The following is a 24,660-nucleotide window of genomic DNA, read 5'->3' on the forward strand; positions in this document are numbered from 1 at the left end:
ATATATCTTGGATTACTTAAAATGGGACAGTAACATTTATCCACAGTATCTCCCAGGCATAGGTGTGCCTATTGCATTAGGGTGTGCACCCCAAAGCTCAAACACACACATGTGTGTGTGTGCGCGCATGTTTATATATAATGGCGGTGTCAGTAGAGCAGTGTGTGGTGTCATAAGGGCAGAGATTGGTGTCAGTAGGGCAGTGGACGGTGTCAGTAGTTTTTATTTGTATCATTTTTTTTATATAAAAATGTTTGTATTTTTTCCTTTAATATTTTCCATTTTTTTTAGGCGAAAAGGGAGAATTTTTTTTTTATTTGATGAAATATTAGTGTTCCAAGGGGGAATATGTGCCACACAGGGTAATTAGGGTGTGCCCAGGCACACCTGGCACACCCTGTGCGCACGCCTATGCTCCCAGGATATATGTAAAGACTATTCTTGGTTTGTTTGATTGTGAACTCAACATGTTAGTTGAGAGAGCTGATCACATTGGCCTCTGTACAATGTAGGAGACGGGCCGACTCCTACTGGAGCTTCTGTTATTGTAAGAAGTTTAAAACTTATGATAATGTATCATCTACTGTGTGAAGCTCGGGGACAGTCTGACCTGTAGTGAAATCGTGATTTATTACCAGGCTGCTTAAAGGGATTAGTTAATTAGCTTATGTTTATTAGGTTTCTGGTCACAGGTGTATCTTCAGAGTAATATGAGCAGGAGGTATGCACCTCCTCTTCTACTGTATACAAGACTTGTATTCTGGTTCTAATAAAGTGTCTGAATTCTGTTTGACCCTCAATACAGAGCCTGATCTCATTCTTGGGGGAATGGGAGGAAAGGGGGGGAATTTTCATATGGGTTTCTTGTTCGGCGGATTGGAGTGTTCGGTAGCTGCCTTTGTGTTCGGGAATGGAATGTCCTAAACGACTTTAACCCCTTTCAAACTCAGGGTGTCGATACAAGCCTCTACCTGTTTTTGACAATACCAAGTTTAGCACCAAATAGCTTACTATTGGGGCACTCAAAAGGGAGGAGGAGCTAAAAGCACCAACAGGGGACACCAGAAGAGGGGTTTTGGGGTTGCTCTATGCAAAATCTTTGCACACAGCAGGTAAGTATGACATGTTTGTTATTAAAAAAATCTAAATAAATATAAATCACTTTAACACAATGCATGTTAATGCAAGAAAAACTGCACCTTAATGTGCATGCAGTATTGGACAGTACAGAACCTTCCATTTGAGAAGACAACGGATAGTCTGCCCTTTGCTCTAGTTGGAAGTGTAAACAACTCTCCACAGATAAAAAAACAAGGCAAGCCCACAATATAATGTGAAAGTTAAAAAGTGGCAGACATTCCAACAAACATAGACAGGGATGAAAGTTTAATTTGGAGCAGAGGTCAAACTCTGTATTCAATGCTAGTGCTATGCCACAGGACTTTGAAGCAGTTACAATTGAGCAATCAATATAATTACCTTCAATGATGACATAATAAGGATATGAACACCCATAAACGTGCTGGAACAGAATTCTAGAAAAGTAATACCTTACACATTATTGTTTTTTCTATAGGTGGTTTTAAAACCTATAAAAAAAGATGGATGCCCTGTTATATCAGTCAAAGAAAATAAATCAGTAGTTAAAATTGTGAAGACCAAAATCTTCAAAATCCAAAAATGCGAGTCTCCTTAAAGCGGAGTTCCATCCAAAAATTGAACTTCCGCTTTAAGGCTAGGTGACCCCCTGACATGGCACTTTTGGCATGTCATTTTTTACACTTACGGATCGCCCACCACAGGAATACGTTGCTACTTTTAAGAGGAATACCGTTGTTATGGTAGCAGCTAGCTACCATAACCTCAGTACCCTCTTCAAGAGATAAGGGGTCCGCCACTCTCCGGTGCCCTCCGTCGGTTACCAGAGCCATCCGTATCGGTGGAGGCGATCGGATCTTGTCCCTGCCTGGGTATGGAGATGAGTGAGGGGAAGATGGCCCCCACCCATCTCATTGCAGGGCTGAAGCGACTCTAAAACGTCACCCCCCCCCCCCCGCCAATGCTCTTAAAGGGACATAATGACATAAAAAAATATATTTTTTTATTTCATTTTAGTCTAAATATGAGATCGGAGGTCTTTTAGACCCCAGATCTCATTTAGGAGGACCTGTAATGTTTTTTTCTATTACAAGGGATGTTTACATTCCTTGTAATAGGAATAAAAGTGACCCAAATTATTATTATTATTTTTTTTTAAAACCGTGTCAAAATAAAAAAAAACGAAAGTAAAATAAATAAGAAAACTTTTTTTTTTTTAGAGTGCCCTGTCCCGACGAGCTTGCGCGCAGAAGCGAACGCATACGCGAGCAGCTCCCGTATATGAAAACGGTGTTCAAACCACACGTGAGGTATTGCCACGATCGTTAGAGCGAGAGCAATAATTATATCCCTAGACCTCCTCTGTAACTTAAAACATGCAACCTGTACAATTTTTTAACGTCACCTATAGAGATTTTTAAGGGTAAAAGTTTGTCGCCTTTCCACGAGCGGGTGCAAATTTTAAGCGTAACATATTTGGTATCAATTTACTCGGCGTAACATTATCTTTTACAATATAAAACAAATTGTGCTAACTTTACTGTTGTCTTATTTTTTTTATTAAAAAAAGTGATTTTTTTTCCCCAAAAAAGTGCGCTTGTAAGACCGCTGCGCAAATACGATGTGACAAAAAGTATTGCAACGACTGCCATTTTATTCTCTAGGGTATTAGAAAAAAATATATATAATGTTTGGGGGTTCTAAGTAATTATCTAGAAAAAAAACTTTAACTTGTAAAAAACAAATCTCAGAGAGTCTCGGTCCATAAGTGGTTAAATACCACCAAAAGAAAGCTCTATTTGTGAGAAGAAAATAATAAAAATGTCACATGGTTACAGTGTAGCATGACCGCATAATTGTCATTCTAAGTGTGACAGCGGTGAAAGCTGATAAATGCCCTGGCCTTATTTTTTTTTTTTTAACGTTAGTCTGTTGCAGACAGCTAAAGTGACTGATTTGAATAATGGGGGAAACGAATGCGCAAAACCACACTAACTAGAGCAATATTAATAAAAAACTACAGATAAAAAGTATAAATTATATGTATAAAATTACACTAAGCAGCAGCCACACCAATAAGTGCTCACACACTGATAGTAATTGATAAATAAGGGGGAGGACTACATGAACTTTGCACTTTCGTACCCCATGGGCACAACATAGATTTCGATCTTAATTGCTTCATCTCTAATTATTAGTGTGGCCCTAAGTAAGAATTTTATCCATCCTTGCCATCATATTCCTGTCCAACCGTTTTTTAATATCCTTTTAAAAATATTTTTTATATATATTATATTTTTTATATATATATTTTTTTTACTATTATTAGAATTAGTTACATATTAGTATAGCCTTCTGCTGATAGGGTCGTTGATCCTTGTTTATTCTGATTAAGTTATAATAATTTTTAAATTGCATCGTTAATGTGCCTATACTTTGCCAATTTTACCTAATGTTATACATACCTAATTTTGAAACAGCCACCATGGTTTTGGATCCTAGTTATTTACTTGCAGTTACCATTATAACCACTTGAGGGGAATATTGTGCCCGAGAAATGCGATGTCGTTATCTGGTTCACAGTACCGTATTTATTGGCGTATACCGCGCACTTTTTTGTCCTGAAAATCAGGGCAAAATCACCATCACCCCCCAAAAAAAAAGCCAGATAATCAGTTTGATTATTGGATCTTTGGATTGCTTGGTGTAATTTTCAGTGTGCCTTGGACCACAAAAGTACATTGTCAGTCTGGAACTCCTGCAGTTGCAGACAGCATAGAGGAGGGTGGGCTATGCTTTCTTTATCTAGATACAGAGAAGACAAATATCAGTGGAAAAAGGGGAAGGTAATCTCCCGCTGAGCCCCGGTAAGGACAAGTTGAGAGTAAAAGGCGCTGCTGTTGCTGTCCGTACAGTACAAAGCCATTTATGTTTTGCCACAGTTGGCAGAGCCACCCATGAATTTTCTCTGATGCCCGGTAATGTGGCTACAAATTCAACCCCCTTCTGCATATGCCAAGATATTATCACTGTTACGAAAGAACATGACAGATAATGCATGGATTGTGCCTCATGTTCAGAAATTATCAGAACGATGGACTGTGCTAGTTTATTTAATGCATACTAAGTAGACCTGCACGATTAATCGCGGAGAGAATCGCGATTTTGATTCTCCTCCTCCGCGATCTCTCCTAAGAATGACCGACGATTCTCCTAAATGTCACCGCCGTCCACGTAACCAGTGTGGAACGCAAATGCCCCCGACATCTAAACCGACGTCAGCAGCCTGCGCCGCTGGATAGATGCCTGAGCTTCTCTCACAACAGTAGTTTGTATCCATGCGCCACCCAGTGGTTGCCGGTGGTACTGCTTCTGATGTATTAAACCTTCTCACAGTTCTGTACAACTCTGTGTATCCATGCGCCACCCAATGGTTGCTGGCAGTACTGCTTCTGATCTATAAAAAAAAGAGACCAGTGATATGTCTATAATGATAAAGACCATATAACTCCTATGAAAAAATCAGAATCAAAGTTTTATTCTGCTTTTTTCATAGGAGTTCTATGATCTTTAACATTATAGACATATCACTGGTCTCTTTTTTATATATTCATATTTTCAGATAAATCACAGGTTTATTTATCTGGCATTACATTTTTGAGAATCGTGATCTTTTGTCTAAGCAAAAGAATCGTGATTCTCATTTTGACCAGAATCGTGCAGCCCTAATACTAACATAGCATTTTCTTGCGTAGGCGACTCCACGCAATAGGGATAATAGTGTTATACAATACTCGCTTGTGTGGCTCCACTGACCATCAAAGATGTACTGTATATGTTACAATGGTTGCCACTTTTGAAAGACCTCTAATCCACATGCTGTCATATTCTAAAGTCTTTGGGTCTGTTTATTACACAACAGACATAAAGGAGTAAATTGTAAAGTCGTTTACAGACATCTTTGATAAACATTACATCTTCACTGCTGGTTGTATACAGATTAACTGTGTATAGGCTCTACATATATACTGTAAAAGATTTACAGGTCTAGGCACATAATTTAACAGCCTCCATCAGACAATGTTAAACACACAGTAAATGTTAAACATACAGTATGTGAAGTTATGGGTTTCAGCAAACGCTGCTTACTTTTATTACTGTTCATCAAAATCTACCAAGTCGGATGTCAGTTAATGTTTAAGAGGAATATTTACAGAAAGCCACCAGAAAGTTTCCCTGGTCTATCGCTGCATGCTGCCTTATCACGAAAATTTCATAAATACATTTTATTAATGACCTATAAAGAATAGCAACCAGGATTATGAAAATACATGCGTCATTGGAGGCATAAAAAAAGCATGCTGAAAAAGGAAAAATGTAAAGATACTTAACGAAACTATAACCAACTACAAACTGTTATTTCCTACAAATTATTAGACAAGAATGTTCAGGCTTTAGACAAGTGTACAACAAATTTCATTACAGGTGTCAGATGAAAAACAAGTTCCAATCAACGTACCAAATTGTTGTTAATTGCTTATTGTAATCTATCATGAGCTACACTTGAAATTCTTACGATATTAAAACACAAAATAAGAGTAACAAATGCTAGGTCCCATTAATGTAATATTCAATGGAAGTCTATTGCAAAAATGTATCACTTCAGAAAAGGAATACCATGTTGTAATTTCCAAGCTCACATATGTTGCAATACATTATACTACTGAAAGACACATATTTAGCACAGCAAATACTAAAAATAAAGATTCTAAATAAAAAGAGAGAAGTAAAAAAAAACTTGAAGAAAGTAAAATAATCATTGCTGGTACATACTCTGATCCTTGTGGTGCGTGTTCTGAGTTTAAAAGAAAATGTACAGAGGGTATGGCTTTATACACGTGGAGTCAAACAACAAGTTTTACTACAAGCCAGATAAGTATTTGTACTTTGTGCCGGAGGCAGGCAACACTAGAGCAGAGATCTCTCACAAGCATATCTCTTTAATTATACTTGGTGCGTGTACACACACACACACACACACAGTGTATGCCTGTGATAAGGTAACCAACTAGGACACCAAATATTGTCCATTTGCAATGCTTTAAAAAAAACTTCTAGTTTTTAGTTGACCATTAAAGACGACCTTAATTATTCTTTACATTCTAGTATGCCAATACCTGATAAATAATGAAAAAAACAATTAGGAAACAAGGCATTTTTATTGTTTATTTGCCAGTTCACAATTAATAAATTAGCAGAAGGCCTCACGCACACTAAGCATTTGCCCGGCTCTTCTGAACGCCTTTTCTCCTGGCAGGTAAAAAAGCAGTATTAAAAATGTGTCCAAAGCTGAGTTTTCCAAAAGACTTTTAGGTACGTCAGGCATTCACTTAACTGGCCAGATTATTATAATTTTTTTTGGCCATTGAAATTAATGAACGCTTAAGCGCTAAACGCACCAAACGCTTAAGCACGCTTACATGCACGTTTAAGGGCTGTCTGCATTTTTTTCAGTTTTTCTCCTGAAACGCTCTTCTCCGGAACACACACGTGATGGGTCTTTTTTACCCTCTCCAAATGCCTGTAAACTCCCATGTGTGCAAGGATACACTGGCTAACACTGGAGGGGTATAAAGGCTCGGTTCACACCTAGGCATTTTTCTGCTCCAAGCCTCAGCTCTAAAAACGCCCAACAAGCTGGAGCGTATGGGCTTTGGGCCTGTATTTCTCAAATGGATATCATTGCTGTATGATAGACCAGTGGCGGCAATTCGTCTGAATGGCGAAGTGTCGGGCGCCTTTCCAGTATCCAGGGGCACCAGGCAGGGTTGTCCCCTGTCACCGGGCCTGTTTGCCCTGGTGATGGAACCCTTGGCGATTGCGTTGAGATCTTCGCCCCTAATCCAGGGTATCAGGGTGGGCACTTTGACTGAGTCGGTGACTCTTTATGCAGACGACCTGGTTTTATTTCTTGGGGATACTGGCCCTTCTTTACATGCCGCACTGTCACTGATGGGCAAATTTACTGAGGTATCCGGCCTCAAAGTTAACTGGACCAAATCCAAAATCCTCCCACTCCGCTCCCATGTGTCCCCTGGAGGGGCCGACCCCTCAAACCCCCTACAGTGGGTGACCCATATTATTACTTGGGGCTGCAGATTACTAACTCCGTGACAAACTTTATTGACCTTAACGTGTCCCCATTGCTGAATGTCGTCTCCAAAAAATTGAACTCCTGGAAAAATCTCCCCCTGTCCCTCATAGGTAGGGTTAATCTTCTTAAAATGAAGATCCTTCCTCTCCTGCTCTATACGCTTAGGAACGCCCCGGTGTGGATACCAAAGTCGGTTTTCAAGGCCATAGATGGTATGATATCCTCCTTCCTGTGGCAGGGTAGTTCACCCCACCTTAAGTTGACCATCCTTCAACAGCCATGGGGGGAGGGAGGCCTGGCGGTGCCCAATTTTTCTAAATATTTCCTGGCCGGCCAGTTGACGGTAGCACACCGTTGGCTGACTTCTGCTCCGGATGATGCCGCGGTGTCGCTGGAAGCTGCTTGCGTGGGCTCCTATGAGGCACTCTCCCGGTTAGTCTACAGGGGCCCGAGGGCCCCGTACCCCTTAACACCTTCCATGAGGTCAGTGATTAGAGCATGGGTCGTGGCGCAAGCATTAAGACCTACTGATCGTGCTACCTTCTCCCCCCACGCGCCCCTATGGAGAAACCCCAACTTGGTCCACTTTCTGGACTACCCGGACCCGGTGGTATGGACGGCCTACGGGATTAAGACCTTGAGCCATGTTGTAGTAAATGGTACCTTAAGGACGTTTGATGACTTGAAAACGCGACATGACCTACCTAATACCCATTTTTTTAGATACCTACAATTGCGCCATGCGTTTCAGGCCCAGTTCGGAGGGAATCCTTTGGTTCTGGAGTCTGGGGACCTGGAGTCACTGGCTCGTAGTGAACCACTTCCCAAGGAGGTTTCCAGCCTCTATAAAGACCTTTTCCCCGAGACCACCGGGTTGCTGTCGCCTTGTAGGCGTGCTTGGGACTCGGTGACCACGGGATTGGACAGGGACGACTGGGACGATGTCTGGGGGGCGGCTTTCCAGGCCTTAGTTTCTACAAGAGACAGACTTATACACTACAAGTTCCTACATAGGGCGTACCTGACTCCTGCCAGGCTGGCTAGAATGTTCAGGGGTCAGGGATCGGCTTGCTGGCGGTGCTCCGTGCCTACTGCCGATTTTATGCATATTTTTTGGGAGTGCCCCCAGATTCAGGCGTACTGGCAGGCAGTGGTAGATTGCATCCGGTCGGTCACTACTATTTCAATCCCCATGACTGTGGAGGTGTGCTTGCTACTTTTGGTCGAACCCCTAGCAACGACTAGGGCTGTAAGGACGCTTCTCATTCTTGTGCTCTTCTATGCTAAGAAACAAATTATTCTTTCTTGGAAAAGTTCCTCTGCCCTGACGCCGACAGCCTGGAAGGTATTAGTCAACAAAGCCATCCCATTTTACAAAGCCACATACTTGAGTAGAGGGGCATTGACCAAGTTCGATAAGGTGTGGGGGGGTTGGATGGCCTCCACAGATACGGTATCAGACTAAGCCACATCGATGGAGAAGTTCAGTGCCTGGCAGCTACAGTGGTCGGGGAATCCTGAAGGAAGAAACTGGGGAGAACTATGACCCGCACGCATAGGGGTGACAATTCAGGTCTGTGGAGGATCTTGGGGTAAGCTAATGCTATGGATGGGCTCCTTGGGAGAGAATGGGGCCATACGTCATTAGATTTGGCACTGGAGCTGGGTGTAGGTGGAAGAGTCTCAGGTATATTGTATGGGGGGGATCGGTTGTGCTCTGACCCATATCTTCATTTCCATCCATCCTAGCCCGTTCAGCACCTGCTGACGGGGTTCAATGTGAGCATTTCGGTCCCCTCATTCCTTCCCCCCCTTTTTTTTTTTCCCCCTCCCTTCAGTTGTCATGTTTGGGTTTTGTACACCGGTCTCTGTGTTTTAACCGGTCAATGTTGGTCACATATGTGGCCTGTTATTGTATACGTGTTTTGAAAACTTAATAAAAAATAATTTTACAAAAAAAAAAAAAAACGCCCAACAAGACAAATCCCATTCATTTCAATGGCCCCTGTTCACATCTGAGCAATCTGTCACCTAAAGCAAAACGCTTGTCGCTTAAAGTACAGGAGAATCTTTTTTTGGCAGATTACAGGCATTTTTCATTCTTTTACATTGGTGACCCTTTGACCTGTACAAAATCGTGGCAAAAAAATTCCATTACTTTTTGCCTGAAAACAATACGCTCAGGTGTAAACTAGGGCTGCAACTAACGATTATTTTCAGAATCGATTAGTTGGCTGATTATTGTTTTGATTAATCAGATAATAGCCTTAAAAAAAAAAATAGAATTTTTTTATATTTTTGGGCCAATTTGTTGTTGGGCAGATTACACAGCACAAATTGCCGCAAAAACACATTACATGCTTTTCTGCAGCTTCTCCATTGAAGTATATTGAACAAAGCAAAAAATTAATAAAAATAGCACCGTTTTGCATTAAAAACTCCTTGCCCTTTCCAAATACGCAGCAGCTGAAAAAAAATCATGGATGTGAACGTGTCCCATAGGAAAACATGTAACTGAACTGTATTGTGTTTCTGCAAAAAGTACCACAAAACAGAGGTGTGAACCCCAGCCTAAGATGTTTAGTAACATAATGGGGTTAAAAAAACTAAAATAAGTACAAAAAAAGCAAATAATCGCTACTGTAAGGGGTTCATTTTTTTTACTGTGGGACAGTAAAAGTAATATTTACAGTAGCGATTTGCTTTTTTGTACTATAAAAGGGCTAATTTTAGTTTTTTTAACCCAATTATGTTACTGGCCGATTAATCGATTATGAAAATTGTAACCAATTTCATAATCGATTAGTTGTCGATTAATCAATTAGTTGCCTTGGCCCTAGTGTAAACAGAGCCTTAGAGGCAGAAAAAAAGAAAAGAAAGTGTCAAACGTCATTAAAAATTACATTTTTCAAACCCAGTCCTGGACAACACCAAAGCGCATCATGACAAACCGATTTATAAAAATGTTTCCACATCAAGGAGATCTCTGGCTCTATTGTGGGCATTCTTCAAATACACCTTCAGTTACATTCTGTAACATTTAGGCCTCATGCACACTGGATGTATTTGATGTTTTTACAGCAGCTGTTTTTGGCAGTAGATGTTTTTTTCTACAGTCAATAAACTCTCCATCATGTCATCCTATGGGTCCATGCACACATAGGCTGTTATCAGCAGTTTTGGGCAGTGGCGTTTTTGAGCACTAAAAAAATAAATAAAATAAAAACGGAGTGGGTTCTGAGAGACGTTTTTCAGCTGTAAGGCCTCATGCACACTGGACGTTAAAAGAACGTTATAAAAAACGCCAGTAGCTTTGCAGTGTGTTTTTCAAAGTTTTTTGCAATAGCGTTTTTTCCACATTCGTGATTTTTAGCTTTTTTTTTTTTTTTTTTTTTTAATAATATATATATATATATATATATATATAATTTTTTTTATCAATGAATCAAAAAACTTTAAATACCACTGGTGAGCGACGTTTTTGAGTGTTTAAACAGGGTTAGAATGTTTTTTCAGCTGAAAAACATCTCTTGGAACCCACTAGTTTGTTTTTGTTTTTTTACTGCTCAAAAACAACACTGCCAATAACAGCCTATGTGTGCATGGACACAGGATAACATGAGGGAGAGTTTAATGACTGTATAAAAAAAAAATGTCTACTGCCATGAACAGCTGCTGTAAAAATGTCAAAAAACATCCAGTGTGCATGAGGCCTAAAAATGCTCTAATGCTGATAAACATTGATAAACGCTCAAAAACGCGTCACCAGTATTTTTGGACATTTTTGATCCATTGAAAAAAAAAATTCACAAAAAAACTGCTAAAATCAGAGGCCCGGAGAACAAATCACCGAATGAAGAGCATAGAGATTTCTCTATGACCGTTGAAGGCCCAGACGCAACCTTATGAAGTCACGCCCGGGTACCCGGAAGTAAACAAACATGCAATGGTGGCTGAAAGCATGAGATCAGTGAATTGTTTTTCCCCGATCTCATGCTTTCCAGCCTGGAGGGGAGATGTGGGGTCTTACTGACCCCGCATCTCTTCATAAAGAGGACCGGTCACACACTATTCCTATTACAAGGGATGTTTACATTCCTTGTAATAAGAATAAAAATGATCAAAAAAAAAAATTAAAAAGTATAAAAACCATAAAAATGAAGTAAAGAATATAAAATATGATTTTCTAAAAAAAAAAACACACCCCTGTCCCCAGTAGCTCCCGCTCAGAAGCGAACGTGCACGCAAGTCCCGTCCACACATGTAAACGCCGTTCAAATCAAGAGCAATAATTCTAGCACTAGACCTCCTCTGTAACTCTAAACTGGTAAACTGTAAAAAAAATTAAAGAGTCTCCTTTGGAGATTTTTTAGTACCGAAGTTTGACGCCATTCCATGAGTTTGCGCAATTTTAAAGCATGACAAGTTAGGTATCTATTTACCCGGCGTAACATCATCTTTCACATTATACACAAAAATTGGGCTAACTTTACTGTTTTGTTATTTTTTAATTCATGAAACCGTTTTTCCCCCCAAAAAAAGGCATTTGAAAAATTATTGTGCAAATACCTTGCGAGATAAAAAGTTGCAATGACAGCCACTTTATTGCCTAGGGCAGTGATGGCGAACCTTGGCACCCCAGATGTTTTGGAACTACATTTCCCATGATGCTCCTGCACACTGCAGTGTAGTGGAGCATCATGGGAAATATAGTTCCAAAACATCTGGGGTGCCAAGGTTCGCCATCACTGGCCTAGGGTGTCTGCTAAAAATATATATATAATGTTTGGAGGTTCTGAGTAACTTTCTAGCAAAAAAAATTATGATTTTTACATGGAGAGAAGTGCCAGAATAGGCACGGTATGGAAGTGGTTAATAGAAAAATATTGCATGGACATTTTTGTTTAAGCAATGACTGCCTAATCTATGCCAAAGAATTTATGACACAAGGCCAGAGACTTGCCTGATCAAATAGAAAACTACAATTGTATGTCACTTCCCGCTATATTACACATCATTAGTGATAGATGAATACGATCAGGTCCATGGGCAAACAAACATACAGAAATCCGCAATTTGCAAACCCCATTGAAATCAAAGGGAGGTAAATCCTGAAAATCGGTTCTCGCCATCTTCAAGGCTAATACGCAAGGAATTGTCAACCAAAAGGGCAAAGGGCATGGTGGTTGTACACTTTCAGGGAAGACCAGGAAAGGTACCTATGCAAATTAAAAAGATTTTAAAATACTATATCGGGGAGCAGTTTATTTTTGTTTTTTATTAAACTGAAACAATAAAAATGCACACTTCACATAGCATGCTTGGGCCTAGCATGCCTTAAGCCTGCCAGTGAAGTGGCACTTTTGTAAAATGTACTAAGCAAAAGTGACATTTGCAAAGAAAGAAATAACTGTTGCTAAATGACACCTGTACCCACAGCCGCAATCACCCGAACAGAAAAATACGCTGAATGCATGCAGATTCTGCGAATCCTAAGCGCAGCATTCACTGGAAATCGCACCCGCACTGCATTTGCGGTTCCCATGCGGCCGGGATTCCAGAAATGGCGCAGGGACCTTTTCCTGTATTTCTGGAGGCACATTTGAATGGGCTGCCATGTCTGTGCAAAACACAGCTTGCAGAGCCACAAATATGTGAACCAGGCCTAAAAAAGGTTCAACATACAACATAAAAAATACACAGTTCCTTTAAATAACATGCTTGAGGTAGGTCTTAAATCTGCATTTGAAGTACAATTTTCTAAGGCAAAAGTGACATTTAGAGAAAAAAAAACACACCATTTAAATTACACTTCCCAGGTGCCTCCTTCTGTTTGTAAACAAAGCAGCCATGTTTTCCCTCAACAAAGCTAATAAAGGTGACTGGAGGACCTCAAAGACCGACCACAAGTGTATTCTCCCTGGAGAAGAGACGCTAAGGAGGGGATATCATAGCAATACACAAATATCTCAATGGTGATTCTAGCACAGGGAGAAAACTCAAGTCAGGTCACTTAAGAAGACACATGGCCACTCAATGAAGTTGGACATGAAGCAGTTTAACCTTAAACTGCATAGGGGGTTCTTTAGGCCCCTTTCGCACTATGGCGGTATAGCGCCGCTAAAAATAGCGGCGCTATATTGGATTTGCCGCGGTATTCGGCCGCTAGCGGTGCGGTATTAACCCCCGATAGCGGCCGATGAAGGGTTAATACCGCCCGCAATGCGTCTCTGTAGAGGCGCATTGCGGGCGGTATTACCGCGGTTTCCCATTGTTTTAAATGGGAAGGAGCAGTATACATACCGCTCCTCTCACCGCTCCAAAGATGCTGCTTGCAGGAGATTATTTTCTCTCCTGCCAGCGCATTGCCTCAGTGTGAAAGCACTCAGGCTTTCACATTGAGAAGGCTGAGCAGGAGTTTTTCAGGCGGTATAGCAGTGCTATTTTTAGCGATGCAACGCCTGAAAAACTCCTCAGTGTGAAAGGGGCCTTACTGTCAGAGCACTAAGGATGTGAAACTCCCATCCTTAGTCGGTGATGTCTGCTGGGGGTGTTGATAATTTCAATGGATGCCTGACTCATCTTGTTGACAACAAATGGCCTGGTGAGTTTCAGGATCGGGGAGTGGGGTGCATTTTTGCTGCCCCCTCCCCCTTTTTTGGCCACACAAACTGCATGCTCGCATAAGGGTATGCTATGGATTTTGGTTGATACCCCATTTTTTGTTTTTTGCATAGGGTACCCCCTTAAAATCCATATTAGACCCAATAATCTGGTATGAATATTTTTTTTTTGGGGGGGTGTCACACCCTTATATTGTGTGGGTTGCCCCCTTAATATCTGTACCATGCCCCCATTATTGGATAAGGGGTGTGGTATCGATTTTTGGGGGATTACCATGTCATTACCGTGTCATTATGGTGCACCATAGTAATCAATGACACTTGTGTCCTAGCAGTCAAAAATGTCTGTGGTCCGTCCAACAGAAATCTGGCCATTTAGTTTGCCTGTTCGGTGTATCATTTGCTGCAAACCGTGCATCACAGGGAACTTGAAGCTCATCACTACTCATCATTAAACTGAAAACTACATTATAAATCTGAGTAATAGGCTCCACATTAAGGATTTAGCTGCAAGTAAAGTATGACCTTGTCTGACAAAAACAAATCTGTTTTTCCCATCTAACCTAGAAAGAAGACATTCTTCACATGCTGTCCTACTTTTAGTGACCTAACATAACAACCTTTTAGTACCTATGCGTTTTTAATCTTTTGAAGTAAACAAGTTTGGTTGCTGTAATTACATTTTGCCTAAAACTATAAGGAATAGATCTGCCGGCTTTGCTAGAAGGACAGGAAATACAACAGCTGTCATTGGTTGTGTGAACCTGGTTGGATTCTCTTCTTTTTTTTATGGCATTTACAGCATTTAATTTGAAAGATCTGAATTCCAATATCCAGTGCACATACCTCACTCTGGAAGCCACGTACTTTCCTTCACCTCACAAGCTCCCAAACTACTCCCTCTAAATTCAAATAGCATAGTTGCATAAGCAACACACATTTTACCTACAGGCGATCATTAGAAGTGTTCTGTTGTTCCAGCCAGAGGGCACCATATTTTATCAAATTCATTTGGTCACGCCCAACCAGTATACATTAGGCAAAGCCTCATAATTCAGCGGTTTAACCCTGCTGGTGAGAGAGGTCTAAAAACTCTTCAAAAATTCTCAATGGCTAAAAGCTAAAATTTCTCGGATTATGGGAACCCCAAATCTTAGTTTTTACTTTGGGAAGATGTATATTCTCAACCAAATAATTATGTATCTATAAGAAGTGAAAAAATGTGCATACCAAAAAACAAACTCTAAAAAATTATGTATCTGGCTGGAGACAAGACCAGAAGATGTGAAATGGTTTGTGCAGCACTTTACAAACCAGATGCAGGAGCCTTTATCAGGCACAGACCTTGTTTTTTCCCCACTTCGGGTTGGCGGCGACGTTCATCGTGATTGACACTGAATTTATTTCTGGGGATATTGTTTTTCGTTTTTTTTTTAATAAATGAATTGTCAAAAACTGTCTGTTTTTATTTATTTTTGACACTTTTTTTGGTGAATGAGTAGATCTACAATGCACCCCACACCGATTCACATGGGGGTCGCGGGAAGGATCTGGGGGCCCCTTGTTAAAGGGGTTTCCAGATTCCGATAAGCCGTCTGCAGACCCCCATAACCACTGGCCAGGGTTGTGGGGGAATGGGGTACTTGTCACCATCAACATAAGGACAAGGTGCTTTGAGCCCTCAATTTTGATTGCATGTGGTCTGACCTGGTATGGTTCAGGAGGTTGGGTGGCAGTCAATTGCGCCCCCTTTCCTGGCCTGCTGAGCTTCATGATCGGATAAGTGCCTGGTATAGATTTGGGGGGGGGGGGGGGGGCAAGCAATTTTTTTTTTAATATTGGTGTGGGGCTTCCCTTAAAATCTACATTCTAGTCAAAAGACGGACTAAAACTAAATCAAAATTTGATGTCAAAATAACCACTGCCAAAAGGTTCTTGAGCTACTTTGGGACGCTTGTCGCGCATAGAGAAGCCTATTCATGTGAATAAGCTGCCCTATGTGCGTGATTGGGAACGTATGTTTCCGCCACAGTCATGTGTGAATTGAATCGGCTTGGAAGGAGGCATAAAGAATAACCTGGGAGCAGAGGTGAGGTTTAAAAAAAAAAAATAACAAAAACCTGGGGAATGCCCAGGGAAAAACCAAGCCTACTTACCGACCAGCTTGCAGAAAACCAATTAACCTGTCTACAGTATGCGTTAAAAACAGGGGTTCGGTCCGCACGCATTTGCAAACGCATGCGTGAGCCACAGAGCCGCGCCAAGGCACCCTGTAATCTGTGGTCCCAACACTAAACAATGAGCGTCCCCACAGTGGAGGCACATGCATTTTAATGGATAGACAGGGGCAGGTGAACTGAAGGGAAGCCACCCCTCCTTTAAAGGTACAAGAGCACACCAAACACCCAGCATGTAGCACAATGGCTGCAAAGGTGTTGGTGCACTGATGGACCAATATAAACACCACAGGTGAAGCATAAACATGTCCACTGCCCCCGTCTATAGCTGGCCATAACAGTAAGTAGCATTGGAAGGCTAAAGCAGATAACAACAAAAACCTGGGGAATGCCCAGGGAAAAACCAAGCCTACTTACCGACCAGCTTGCAGAAAACCAATTAACCTGTCTACAGTATGCGTTAAAATCAGGTGTCTATCCATTAAAATACATGTGCCTCCACTGTGGGGACGGTCATTGTTTAGTGTTAGGACCACAGATTACAGGGTGCCTTGGCGCGGCTCTGTGGCTCACGCATGTGTTTGCAAATGCGTGCGGACCGAACGCCTGATTTTAACGGGGGCAGTGGACATGTTTATGCTTCACCTGTGGTGTTTATATTGGTCCATCAGTGCACCAACACCTTTGCAGCCAGTGTGCTACATGCTGGGTGCTTGGTGTGCTCTTGTACCTTTAAAGGAGGGGTGGCTTCCCTTCAGTTCACCTGCCCCTGTCTATCCATTAAAATGCATGCGCCTCCACTGTGGGGACGCTCATTGTTTAGTGTTAAAAAAAAAAAAAAAACACATCTTACCAACGTTGCATAGTAATTCTTCTCCAAGACCCCATTCACACGTGTGCAACTTGTTATGACACGTCATACCCCATGTTTTCAAATGAAAACTATATATAAATGTGCGACTTAAAGCCACAGTAACAAAATAGTTCATTCACTACTTTGGTCTGACTTTAATTCAACTTGAGGGCCAGAGACTTCAACATTAACCCGTGTGAAAGTCAAACCTGGATGTTTTACATGCAACAGTCGGTCCGACTTTGCAGCGGGACGACAAGTCACATCCAAGTCGCACCCATTCAAAGTTGCGTCAAACTTGCTACAAAGTTATTTGTTAGTCAAGTGTGAATAGAGCATAATGTTGATGCAACTTCTGTGAGTGTTTAACATAGAAGTCTATGGGGCTAAAATCGCAGGGCTCAAGTCCCATCAGAAGTTGCACTAAGTGGATTTCTAGCAGATAAACCGTAAGGATGAGGTTGGCAATGGGATTGAAATTCACAGTTCTGGTGAAATGCTGCTGTTCACAAACAGGGAAAAGTTAGGCTTGTATGCACTGGCAGGTTTGTTAAAGTAGATGTTTTGTAGTCGCTATTCAGCCTGTCCATATCCACATGCATTACAGTGAAAATTTTTGCTGGCTGAAATTGTTTTATTCACATTACTTTTTTTTAACCACTTGACCTCCAGAAGATTTACCCCCTTCATGACCAGGTCATTTTTTTTTAATACGACAATGCATCACTTTAAGGCTCCTATTAGCATCGCTTACCTCTAATTTCGCTGGGCTATTCGGCTGCTAGCGGGGCAGTTCTACCCCCTGCTAGCGGCCAAGGGTTAAAACCGCCCGCAATGCGCCTCTGCAGAGGTGCATTGCCGGCAGTATAGCCGCCGTGTCCCATTGATTTTAATGGGCAGGAGCGGTGAAGAATCAGTATATACACCGCGCCTTCACCGCTCCAAAGATGCGGCTAGCTAGTCCTGCCAGCGCACCACTCCAGTGTGAAAGCCCTCAGGCTTTCACACTGGAGAAACAGCAGCCACTGTTTCAAGTCGGTTTTTTAGCGCAATGGCGCCTGCAAACCGCCCCAGTGTGAAAGGGGTCCAAGTGACAATCGCGCAATGCTGTACCCAAATAAAATGTAATTTTTTCCCCACAAAACAAGCTTTCTTTTGGTAGTATTTGATCACCTCTGTGTTTTTTATTTTTTGCACAAAAAAAAGGTCAATGTAAAAAAAAAAAAAAATACATTTTTATTGTACTTTCTGCTATAAAATATATCCAATAAAATTGTTATTTTTATTCTTTTAAATCTAATTGCTTCATGAATTTAGGTCAATATGTATTCCGGTTACATATTTTTGGTAAAAAAAATAAAAATCCCAATAAGTGTATATTGATTGGTTTACACAAAAGTTATAGCATCTACAAACTATGGGGGATTTTATATATATATATATATATATATATATATATATACATACATATACATACACACACACACACACACACACACACACACACACACATACACTCAGTGGAACCTCGGATTGCGAGTGTGCAGTACCGCGTTTGGCCTGGGGTGGAGGGGCGTCTGAGCCGAACGGCGGCGATCAGTGCCGCTCGTAAATGCACGGAAAGGTCCAAGGACAGCTCGGCAAACCTTGGGAATGGGGTTTTTCTTTTTTGCCGAAGTGTCCTCGGGCCTTTCCACCCGTTTTTGAGGCTCTCCGGCGCCCCACACCTCTGGACGTATGCGGTATTGCATGTCATTTAAGTCAAATGTCATTTAAGTGTGTGTGTGTGTGTGTGTGTGTGTGTGTGTATAGGATGCATTAAGGTCAAAAAAAAAAAAAAACTTTAAAACCCCTTTAATCCTCTGCATTGTGTAAAAAGGCTTTTTGATCCTGTACACACAGATCCTCCTCTTCCAGAACACGTCCATATAAAAGACATATATAAGACAGAGTAACTGGAGTCACTCTGCACATGCCAAATCTGGTGTGTATGTTTTTTTTTTTTCTTAAGAGGGTGCATGTGAACAACACATGGCCAATCAGCACTGTCCAGGCAGAGGGTCAGGGGTCCTGCATCCTGATAGGACAGCCAGTGCAAGTATAAAAACTCCTCCTACAAGCTTTAACCAGGAACTGATAGAGGTCATAAGACTGCTATATATACTGCTGATGGGAAATGATATTTAGCAGTTTATTTTATTATTTCATTTTATTTAAAAATATCTAAAATAATTGCATTTCCATGTTCTTTGTACCAGATATAGGGAATGCAGGGTCCTGGGTTTAGTAACACTAATATCAAGGGTGATCAAATGGTTAACTGTGTGCCTAGCCAGTGTTTTACTACATTGTGTGAGGTGCTTTTACTAGGGGAAAGAGATGGAATTTATTCCACAAATTCCATCCCTTCCCTCCTGCCAGAACTGTTGTCTGAGCACTGACAGGCTGACCAACCCCCCCCCCCCCCTTCAACCTCTGCAGCAATGCTGCCAGCACTCATATATCTATTTCCCAAATACAACCTGTGGATACGACGCTGAGCACGTGCACTCATCTTCTTTGGTCGACCATGGCAAGCGCTGTTCTGAGTGGAACCTGTCCTGTTATACTGCTGTATGGTATTGGCCACTATGCTGCAGCTCAGTATCAGGGTCTTGGCAATCTTCTTATTGCCTGGGCCATCGTTATGTAGAGCACCTGGAGAATTCAGATCCTAGGACAGTTCTTTGCCATGAGGTGCCATGTTGAACATCCAGTGACTAGTATGAGAGAGTGAGAGCGATAACACCACATTTAATACACCTGCTCCCCCATTCACACCTGAGAAATTGTAACACTAAGGCCTTGTACACACGACCGAACATGTCCGCTGAAACTGGTCTGTCGGACCAGTTTCCGCGGACATGTTCGGTCGTGTGTAGGGCCGACCGGACAGTTTCCCGGCCTAGCGGACAGGTTTCCAGCAGACAAAAGTTTCTTAGCATGCCAAGAAACTTGTCCGCTGTAAGCCTGTCCGTCGGCCCGAAATCCCACACATGCGTCGAAGTGATTCGACGCATGCGTGGAAGCATTGAACTTCCTGGTGCGTCATCGTCGCCGCGTATTCTGTCCGCGGGGAATTTGGTCTGATGGTGTGTACACACATCAGACCAAATGATCCCAGCGGACATGTCTGATGAAAACGGTCCGCGGACCGTTTTCATCGGACATGTTGGGTGGTGTGTACGAGGCCTAACGAGTCACATTGGGAAAATGGCTGATTGAACCCACATTGGACATTTTCACTTAGGGGTGTACTCACTTTTGTTGCCGGCAGTGTAGACATTAATGGCTGTGTAAACAATATTTTACCCATGCTAAATGTGCCAACAAATAATAATGAGTTTGTTGCTGCTGTTCGTAACAGTCAATAAGTGTTTGTGACAGCAATCAATTTATGTGGAAATGGGTAAATATACCACAGCGCAAAAAAAAACAAATGCTAAAAACCCAATACACAGTGCTAGTGCACAATAATAAAAATAAGCGGCAATAATAAATGCAAATATTGATGTAAAAATTACCAAGCATGTGGCCAGTAAAAGTTCAATGGCGTGCAAATAAACAGAAAGTTCACATTGCAGATATTCTTCACAGGTACTGTTGTTGCTAAAAAAAAAGTGCTGAAGTGTTCTAATATCCACACAGGTGATCCGTGTTTCACACCCCCATTCTAAGTGGTTAGACTCACCAGATGAGAAGGACCCCTTAGGACATACTGCGTGTGGGTCAAACAGACTTAACCGGTGAGCAGGGTAATGAGACCCAACCCTCTCACATGACCATGCCCTCACTTCCCCTTGGGTGTATTTGAGGCTCAAGTACACACAAGGGGAAGTGAGAGCCTGGTCACGTGAGAGGGTTGGGTCCGCGCATATCCATGGCTCTAAAGAGGATGTCGCTATGCTAATAAGGGGAAAGAGGATGTTTTCTTGCTTGGGTGCAAGGGCGAATATGACCTGGGCGGAAATGACATAATGGTCATGTGAGCACATGGCTATATATTCAGCTGTGATGTCGCGAGTGTCTGTCTTTGATAACGCCCTGTGGGAGGGGCGAAACTTGCCAGTCGCTGACTCTGGCACCCCAGTGACATCACGTCCAACGAGCGGTGGTATGCAGGTGAAGTTGTGAGAGAACTCAGGCTGCTTCGTGCAATGAGCGGACTGCTCTTTATCCATTGTGTTACTATGGAACTTTGTAAACAAGAGTTTTACTGATTAAATCAAGACATACTGCACTATGTGGACTCTCTCCCTTTCTGTTTGGGTACAATATTGCAGGAAGAACTACACCTTGGATTTGGCATCTCATCACCCTGCTCAGTTAAGCCTGTTTGACCCACACGCAGTATTGCCTGAGGGAGCCATGTCATCTGAGTCTAACCACTTAGGGTGGGGGGGGGGGTGAAGCATGGATAACCTGTGTGGATATTAGAGCACTTCTATAGCATTAATGGCTGTGTGTGGAGTTATTTTAAGAGGACAACAAATGTACACTGTTATACACGCTGTACACTCACTACTTGTAGCAAAGTGTAATTTTTTCAGTGTTGCCACATGAATAGATATTAAATTTTTCCAAAAATGTGAGAGGTGTACTAATTTTTGTGATATCATTTTGTGTATATATATATATATTATATATATATATATATACATACATACATATACACACATACACAGGGCTCAAATTTTCAAGTCCTGAGCTACCAACCAGGCCTCAAGGGTTACTCATTACCAGTTGCCCCAACCAGCCCGCCCCACCCCACCCCTAATTCCGCCCCTAAACATGCCCTCATAAATTATCTCATTAAATTACACGTAATATTTATTTTTATAACTTAATTCTGCAAAAAAAAATAACAGCTGTATCTGTGCCCACTAATGCAGGCTGCCTGTGCCCACCAATGCAGCCTTGTGTCCAGTGTCAACCAAGGCAGCCTTGCACCCAGTGCCCACCATGCAGCCTTGTGTCCACCAATGCAGTCTTGTGCTTAGTGCCCACCATCCAGCCTTGTGCTCAGTGCCCACCATCCAGCCTTGTGCCCACCAATGCACAAAATCTTGCAACTGGAATGCCTAGGCTAATAAGCCAGACATGCCATCTGAAAATCTAGAATGTTGACGAACAAGGCTCCACCGGAATTTGACCATTTCCCCTGGGCAGTGGTCTTTCCCAGCTTCCGTAGTCATTACCTCCCAGGTAACCGGCATGAAGGATCTTCCTTTCTGCCATTTTTTTGTTACCAACCACCAACTGAGACTCTGGTGTATCCCTGGGGCCAGATACTTTGGATAATGCAAGGCTTGGATCTTATTGTTCTAAGCAGACAGAATACGGTTTGCAACAGTCTTGAACGAAACCGAGCACAGGGAACAGCTTCGAATGAAGCCACCATCTTCCCTAGCAACCTTATGCAAAAGGTGAATGGAAGGACTCTTCTTTGCCTTGACCACACGGACCAGGATTATTTATAGTGCTGACCTTGTCTGAGGCAAAATAGTCTCTTTTTTGGGCTGTGTCCCAAACCCTCCAACCTTCTTACTGAACGCAAGCATGAACTTTCTAGTTTGAGATTCCAACCCAGGTGTTCCAAATACTTGACCATGCCGGACACACTTTGGTCTAGCGATGCTACTGACTGACCTATCAGCAGCAGGTTGCTCAGGTATGCCATTACTGCAATACCCTGGGCCCTTAGTCTTGCTAGAAGCAGGCCCAGAACTTGTGCACCCAGGGTGCAGTGGCTAACCTAAAGGGCAAGTCTATAAACTGGAAGAGGTGCTGTTCCACTGTGAACCGCTGTAGCCCCATGCAAATAAACACTTATGTAAACAGCTCCACACATGTGTTAACCCATATGCCTCTATGGAAGCATGAATTCATACAAATATGCTTTTAGGCAAAACATAAAAAGTGTGCGCTGTATACACACATTCATGTAGCACGTATGCCATGGAACGGGCATCTTTGCAAGCATGCGTTTATGAAACGCATGTAACATTACGCAACATGTATCTATGCAGACCAGCATTCCTATGCGAACATGAAGAATCCTGTATTTTAAGTAAACCTGTATTAACATGCCTCATTATGCAACCATGCAACCTCAGGCGATCATGCATCTTTATGCGATCAAGCCTTTTATGCGATTTAGGCACCTTTGTGCGTACAAGCACCTCTGTGCGACCAAATACCCTTGTGTAATCAAGGACTCTTGTGCGATCAAGCACCCTTGTGCCATCCAGCATTTTTATTCGATCAAGCATTTTATGCGATTTTAAGCATCACTGTGCGAACAAGACCCTCTGTATGACCACGTACCCTTATGAAATCAAGGACTTATGCGATCAAGCACCCATGTGTGATTGAGCCTCTCTGCGTGAACAAGCACTCATGCAATTAAGCATGTTATGCAATCAGGCATCTTTATATGACTAAGCATTTTAATGTGATCAAGCATTTCCATGCGACTATGTAAAAAAACATTTATATCCATACAAACACGATCACGCGTCTGTATGTGATCAACAGGTTCGGTTTCTTGTTTTTACCCAAACATGCATTTAGACGAGATCGGGCGCTTCAGGGTGATGATGCGGCCATAGCCCCATAATCATGCATTTTTATGCAAACAAGTGGACTGGCAAAGAGAAAGTCATCCTCCGTAAACGTGTGTTTTCGCAACAATGCGTTTCAGCTGCTGTGCGTTTTTAGCAACTTGTGCATTCCAGTAGTTGCATGTTTATATAGCTTGCAAGCAAGCACCTGCATGAGGATCCTGTGGGGGGTTTTTTTAACCCAAAAAGGAAGCTGCCTCTGCTGGGGGCAACTTATACCCAGGGTGGACTAATTCCACAATGGACTGAACCCCAGTCTTTGGGACTGTGAGGCTAAAAAATGCTTTTCTGAGACTGATAGCTGGATTCAGAGAGACAGGCATAACTTTGAGGCGGCGTAGCATATCGCATATACGCTACGCCGACGTAAGTCAGAGAGGCAAGTGCTGTATTCACAAAGCACTTGCCTCCTAAGTTACGGCGGCGTATCGTAAATGGGCCGGGCCTAAGCGCGCCTAATTCAAATGTGGAACAGGGGGCGTGTTTTATTTAAATGACTAGTGACCCGACGTGATTGACGTTTTTAATGAACGGCGCATGCGCCATCCGTGGACATATCCCAGTGTGCATTGCTCCAAAGTACGCCGTTTCGACGTGAACGTAAATTACATCCAGCCCGATTCGCGAACGACTTACGCAAACGGCGTAAAAAGATAGGCCTGTTCCGACGTCCATACCTTGCATGGGCTGCGCCACCTAGGGAGCAGCTTTATCTTTACGCCGGCGTATCTCCAACGTAAACAGCGTAACTAATTGCGACGGGCGCACGTACATTCGTGAATCAGCGTATCTAGTCATTTGCATATTCTACTCAACGGAAGTGCCACCTAGCAGCCAGCGTAAATATGCACCCTAAGATACGACGGCGTAGGAGACTTACGCCGCTCGTATCTTAGCCTCATTTAAGTGTATCTGGTTTCCAGAATACGCTTAAATTTACGACGGCGTAGATTCAGAGTTACGACGGCGTATCTACTGATACGCCGGCGTAAACGTATCTGAATCTACCTATGAATCTATAGAGGAAAAAAAAAAAGACATCCGTATGTCCTTGCTCCCGATCCCCCAAAGGTAATTCAACATCTCCTGCCCA

General features: G+C 42.3%; 1 protein-coding gene across 3 annotated transcripts in view; it reads right to left on the reverse strand.

Moving 5' to 3' along the window:
- Nucleotides 1–24,660, reverse strand: part of PC (pyruvate carboxylase) — a 671,516-nt gene that overhangs the window by 505,981 nt on the left and 140,875 nt on the right. The window contains exon 1 of one of the 3 annotated variants that reach the window (XM_040328829.1): nt 5,932–6,030. The exons of the other annotated variants lie outside the window; for them this stretch is intronic. The gene's annotated coding sequence lies outside the window, so the exon portion shown is untranslated. Of the gene's footprint in view, nt 1–5,931; nt 6,031–24,660 lie in introns of those variants that run through there. 3 annotated transcript variants of the gene reach the window in all.

The sequence above is a fragment of the Rana temporaria genome, chromosome 11, assembly GCF_905171775.1.
Source record: "Rana temporaria chromosome 11, aRanTem1.1, whole genome shotgun sequence".
In the NCBI taxonomy this organism is placed as follows: domain Eukaryota; kingdom Metazoa; phylum Chordata; class Amphibia; order Anura; family Ranidae; genus Rana; species Rana temporaria.